The sequence below is a fragment of the Lemur catta genome, chromosome 2 (assembly GCF_020740605.2).
Source record: "Lemur catta isolate mLemCat1 chromosome 2, mLemCat1.pri, whole genome shotgun sequence".
In the NCBI taxonomy this organism is placed as follows: domain Eukaryota; kingdom Metazoa; phylum Chordata; class Mammalia; order Primates; family Lemuridae; genus Lemur; species Lemur catta.
This window is the reverse complement of record NC_059129.1, coordinates 79687010-79693884: the sequence shown is the minus strand read 5'-3', so window position 1 is coordinate 79693884 and position 6875 is coordinate 79687010. Positions and strand designations below refer to the sequence as shown.

The 6875-nt window shown below is 32.5% G+C and overlaps 1 long non-coding RNA gene across 1 annotated transcript; it reads left to right on the top strand.

The window, feature by feature from the left end:
- Positions 1-3861: 3861 nt before the first annotated feature.
- LOC123632187 lies at positions 3862-5518 on the top strand. The gene is made up of 3 exons (XR_006733288.1): positions 3862-3960; positions 4678-4709; positions 5425-5518. It is a non-coding gene; the product is annotated as an uncharacterized LOC123632187 (long non-coding RNA).
- The last annotated feature ends 1357 nt before the right edge of the window (positions 5519-6875 follow it).

Below are 6875 nucleotides of genomic sequence, written 5' to 3'. Positions count from 1 at the left end.
ATAGTGTGGCAGCCCAGAAGTTACATAAATGATTAATTCCACTATGGCTTTTTGGGTTGTGGGTGGGCAGAACGCTTAGGTTTAAATTGTTGTTATTTTAAGCTTAAAATGACTACTAACCACCACTGATCTAAATAGATGGTGACTCCTTGAATACACACTATTTTTTCTTTATAAGTCTCCTTAGTAAAGCATTTCTTTTGACTATGTTAGAATAATCACAGGATATAGTCAGATGCTTCTGTTTCTGATTTAACAGATTGGGTATGCTTACACACACAGATTTCATGGTATTAGAACTGTGATTAGCACTTGTCCAAAATTTTCTAACTTCAGATAATTAATAAGGCACTCAAGATGTAGTTTTCATTTAGATTTAGTTAAGCATCAAAGTTATAACGGTGATTCTTTTTTTTTTTTTTCTTTTTCTGGAACCAGACAAGGCTGCCCACTGTCCCCATTACTTTTCTTTTCTTTTTTTTTTTTTATTTCAGCTCATCATGGGGGTACATAAGTTTAGGTCATATACATTGTCCATGTCCTGCCCATCCCCCCGAGTCAGAGTCCCAAGCGCGTCCGTTCTCATTCTCCAGACAGTGCGCCTGGCACTCATCATGTAGTCATACCTCCATCCCCTCCCCCCCCACCTCCCCAGGTCTGCACCTTCAAGCATGACCATTCCCCAGAGGGTGTGCAACGTCATGTAGGCATACACCCATCAAGTATTCCTTCTTCTTCAAATTGTAAATAAAGCAAAATAATTTTAAAAAGTGAGTGTGTGATGACAAAGTTGCGATAAAGGGGAGGAAAGAGGAAAGACCATTGAAAAAAATCCTTATTTATTCTAATGTGAACTATTAGAGGAAATGTGTAGAGGAAAAAATACAAGAAAAAAATAGCCTATTATTCTTAATGTCTGAAAAACCTGCACTCCTATCCCTACAAGAACTTATTTCGTTTTCTTCCCTCATGCTTCCTCTACCTCCTTAGATTTGTCTAGGGATTTCAAAACTAGGGCAGGAAGGTACAATGGCAACAATTTCTGTGAGGGGTTCAAGAACAGTGGTGAGTGGTCTGGCTCTGACTTACTGTAGGCACAGTTACAGCCAACTTATTTTTTACTATAATTAATTTTTCTTAAATATTAATTACGAATCAACTCGTGTGTTAAATTACTTAGTAAAAGGTTTGATGTGATATGAAAGTTCAATAAATATTAGTCCAATTGTTTCTCAAAAGGCACTTTTAAAATCATTGAATTTAATTACCTCATTTTGACAAAGCAAATGGGGACCAGGTGTGAAAAAGTTGTTATGTACCTAAAATTATGCATATGATGTATTTTAATTCATTTTTAAAAATTAAGTTTCATAGTATATAAGTGATTTAGTCTTTAATAATTATTAATGGGGGTTATGTATATCAAGTGTATAAATAGATTAAATTAGCATCTTTACATTCTACATCAAAAACGATTCACTTAGTGGTATTAAATATTTTATATATGCTACCAAAAATAACTTTAATAGGGAAATTTTAAAAGGTACATGATATAATAATTTAGGTATATTTATAAATATTCTCAGTTTTATATAATGGAAGCATATTATAAGGGCAGCTATCATTTTTAAGAACTTACTATGGTACACTTTTCTCTATTTCTACCAAGATTGTATTTAGGCCTATGAAAATATCAATGATCAACAATCATCATAGCTTAAATTAAAATTACCAATATTAAATACCAAAAAAATATTAAAATCATATGTTTGTCAAGCTCAATTTTATAAGCTTTATAAATCTCATTAAATCTCTTTAAACACATTTGGAGATCACTTAGATACTACATGTAATTGCATTTTGTTGAATAATATAATAGCTCTTTTCTAAAAAGTTTGGGAACAAGATTACAAGAGCTTAACCACACTAATTAAAATAAATATATGCAGAAATGTTAAAATATATTCATAATCACACATATTAATATAATATGTTGTAATCTTAAGTCTTGATTGAAACTTTGATTTTCTGCTTGGAACTCTGACTGATAGAATGTGTGATTTAAGTCATATAAAATGATATTAAGTGAAGTATTTTATGGCCTGTCCTGAATTTACTACCTAAATTCACTTTCATTTGTCAACCATTTTAGTGACACCTATAAAAGCTTAAAAAGCAAGAATCTAAAAGATCTATCACTATTTGTTATTCAACTCATGAAATTGTATTTATTCTTGTGAGGAGGGCAAAAGAAATTTTTTTCCTACCTTGTCTCCCTTGCTGTGTATCTAAGGTGCCTTGTGTCTAGCCTGAAATCAGTGAATATTTTATTTAAATTTGTTATCATGAGTAAATAAGTAAATATTATGAGCTGGTAAAAATTGAAAAAAATGACAATTTATGATATAGTCAATGAATCATAGAAAGCATTTAAAGTAAACTTGGAGACTACGAAGGCAGAGTGAAGTCAAGCTTCTAAGGGTTCTGATATTGGTGCTGATGATGCTTGAAACTGGACAATAGCTTTAGCATTTGAGGAAAGAATGATTTTAAAATTCTGCCATGTAAGGCGCAATGCAATATCTTCCTAAAAAGTATTTGAAAAAATCTGCATTATTCACCTCTCTCTCACTCTCTCAAAAATTTCTGCTAAAAATAGACATTCTTTCTATAATATTTCAACATGCACTAGAGCTACCTGTGGCTGTAAAACTCTCTACTGCATGTCATTCTTGGACACTATTTATTTTAGAATATCCTTCTTTGTCTTTGCCTCCTTGTAATTGTAATTCAGTGTTTATTTCTCAACATTCTGGAAATTAAATGGAACAAGACAAGTCATTCTGCTTCTGTATTTTTTTCCAGCCCAACAACTTTCAACACATTTCAAGTCATACTTTTCTGAGTCCCTGGATCCTCTGGGTTACCTGCTTCTGGAAAAGATCCGCATGTCAACTTTTGTATTAAACTATGCTACCTCAAGTCATACATGGATATGGCCTGATCTAACAAGAGTGGGATCATCGCTGTGTTCTGGAAACATTTAATTGTGTACAGCAAATATTACTACAGGCTGAAAGTTGTGATTTACTATACTAGGCATTGGGGAAAGAAAACTACAGTTTGCAAATTACTAATTATTTTTAAAAAGCAGAATGATATGAATGATAGAGAGGCACAAATAATATGCATTAATCAGAGAGAACAGAGCTAGCTTTTGACTTTGACCTTGAAAAATGAGAACTATTTTAAAGTAGAGAATAAAGAAAAATATATCTTTTGGCAGAGAAACTAGCAAATGGAAAGAAAATGCAATGAAAAGGTATAATATGTTCCTGTATTGGGAGAGTGGTGGTGTTCACTTAGGATGGCTGGTGATAGATGGAGAATAATGAGACTATAAAGACAATTAGAGTCAAATTGTGAAAATCCCTGAGTACCATTATGAACAGGGTACATGTTTAAGCAATGAGAGGAAGGTTTTTAGGGAGAGGAGTAATCCTGGTTTGGACTGGTGTGATACACAATTCACTGACACTGAATTTACTGTTAACACAACTAATAACTAAATGTTTTCCCAAGTCTTGTATAGCTGCATATTGTGTATAGCACCTAGACCAGGAGAACAATACAATCCTAATAAGCTCCATCTTTTTAAGGAAATTCATCATCTCAACCTGGTAGGAACTTGAGTATCCTAAAACTAATGTTTTAGCACTCCCCACCGGATTTAAGTCAGTCATGGATTTGACAAACCATGTCCTAAAAATGTACATAATTATGTTCTTCATATTTCTTCTAAATTAAAAATGAAAACAATAGCATTATGCTTTTTTCACAGACCACATAGACAAAGAGACCACTGCTACACCCAGCAGAAGGACACAATGACATGATATGGAAGCCGGGCCCTGCTCCTGACTAGTTACTCAGTAGTAGTTACTAGTGCAGATGGACAAGGTATTTGTACTCTATGAATCTCCTAGTCTTCATTTGTAAAATGAATGGGGATAATGAGGACAAATTTATAGGATTACTTTGAGAATCACAAACAATAATATATATTTTCTTGGCTGATATTGGCATAAGACAGGAATTCAATACATAATAGCTCTTATGTTGATGTATTTTATATCTCATACTAATATTAATACTTTTATTTCCTTTAAAAATATTTTTATAGAATAGTGTTAACTTACACCCAAAGAATATGACAATTAAAATATCTCTTTTATTTTATGTAATGCATTGATCCTCTCAACACATTATCAGGAAGGTAGGATATCAACTGTCATTTTACCAAGAAGGAAACTTTTGTTAATGAAGGTGGCAATATTGTTTTTGAGTCTTGGGACTCCAAATCATACTGCCTCCTAAGAGATGCTATCCCCTGCTAAGAATTTATTTCTCTGGGAGACTTGGTTTATTTGAAATAAAACCAATATCACCATATTTGCTGCAGACTTAACAGGATATTTTCCTTTTAGGGTTTCTTCTCAGTTGACCACTCAGAAGTCACAGGAATATTACCTATCCCTAAAGCTTAACTTCATACCTATTAGAAATATTAAACATTTTCACTATTGTTTAGGAATATTTTAATGTTCTTTGAATAAGAAATGTATTTAGATCCAAGATTGTACTAAAGTGAAGTTCATTTTTTTTTTTATTTTTCAGATGTGAACCATTTATCAACTCTCAAATGTCAAGTATGTATAGTATTTTTTTCTTTCTTCTATCCCTACCAAAATGACAATTTTCTATATGGGAAAATGAAGAAGAGAACGTATTTAGAAATGTCTCTGTATATCATTGGTTATATCAGATTGCCTTAGGATCTGATCAAATAAGTTCTATTGTTAGAGTCACAAGTCTGAAAAGATACAGTCGTGTTCCATATTAGAATTAATCTTGCATTGATACTAAGTGGAAAATAAAAATATTTTCTAGTAATGGTATAGCCTTTTTATTTCATCACTTTTCCAAGGCCTCCTTGTGCCAAGTGATTTTAAACGTAAAAGATTGAATTAAAATGAACCATATTCTCTCATTTGGGGATAATGCTCTTGCTGCATCTTTATTCAATACTTTCTATATTCACAAAAAATTTGCCAGATGTAAAATACAAGGTTCTTCCTTTGATCTTTCATGTACACACCAGCCAATCTGATCTAAAAAAGAGCGTTATTGTGCTCAGAGTTGCTCCCTCACTCTATTTGAAAACCTTTAATGACTACACATTTCTCAGAAAACAAACTTGAAATTACTTAACCTCACATGCAAGACTTTTACTGTTGCTATAAAAACGGCTTTCCTATTTTTATTTCCAACCATGAACCCTACTTTTTGGGCACATTGAATTGGGATCCATTTTTCAAACGTACTTTTCACTTTCTGATCTTTTGTTTGTTTCATTTCTTCTAGGAGAAAAGGAATCCTTCCCCTTTCCGGTTAATATTCTACCTTAACACTGCTTGGAATGCAACCATGGATTTTGAAGTGTGTGATGATGTTTGAGAATTTGAGAAGTACATCACTTAGAGAAATTCTGAGTTATTGAGTTATATTTCAGGTTGGCAACAAACATGCATTTTCTAACTTGCCAACAGGTAGTTCTGAACTCTTTCATTTTAAAAATGACACATTTTCCATCTGAAAGAAGGGCTCAATATAAGTAAAGCCTAATGGAAAAATATTGCTTTATTCTAAGCAGGATTTGTCACCATCACATCATCTGTCTCTAATATCTCGTTAGATTGATTAGCAGGTGAAATTTGTCACAAATTTACTGAACTATTCCACTTTTGCATCTGGAAAATTAAACATTGAGTAATTTCAGGAAGTATTGACAATTCTCATTCAGATCGGGAGATGATTCTTATTTAATCTTGGCACTCATTATCATTAGCTCTTTATTTATCAACAGTATTCGTACGAAGTAGTCATTTTCATTTTAGTTTAACTCAACATATTGAGCTTCAAAAATAAGTCTGCTGTGACAATGAGCCATCTAATAAACAGTGACTAGGAGACCAGATGCCTGGAGGTCCCTTAAGTCACCAGAGTATTGGAATAAAGAAATGATTCATGGGCTGCATATTTATGACATGTTATTCTAAAGTCCATTGAGTATTAGAAGCAACAAATTTTATGTTTTTACTTAATGGTTGCAAAACATTGATTGATCTAAAAATGAAAGGGTAAAAGGTGAAATTTCAAGTTGTGTGACAAATAACATCACCACAGCTCAAAATATATCAATTGGGCTACATTGATGCTTCTTTAATCATAAACATCTGCAAGTATTTATCATTACAATTGGTATCTTTCACTGTTCTAAATACCACATGAATGCCATATAATTATATTATGACATGTAATGTAGTATTACAAAAAGAAGTCAGGGTAGAGGACTCCCATTTATTCCTAATTAGCTTGGGACATGGTTTAGCAATACTAAATTATGGTTTTAAATTTCTTGACCTTATGAGTGTTTCATCAACCATCTGTTGTGTAGAATAATCAACCAGATATTTAGGGCTATAAAGTCAAAGTGAACTTATAAATGGTATACAGAGAGAAGAAGCTTTGTAATAAAACAAAAATACATTCTAGGCACATATATGTTCTGTTTATGTAGTACATTTGCAAGTGTGATTTCTTAAGGTCAAAGTAGTGTATTATGTTTTACAAATATTCCGAACCCACTAACATTGTATGTTGATATGGAAAAGCTTATATGTGTTTCATGAGTATACTCAGATGGGATTACTATTTATTTTTATTTATTTATTTATTTATTTATTTTTTGAGACAGAGTCTCACTTTGTTGCCCAGGCTAGAGTGAGTGCCGTGGCGTCAGCCTAGCTCACAGC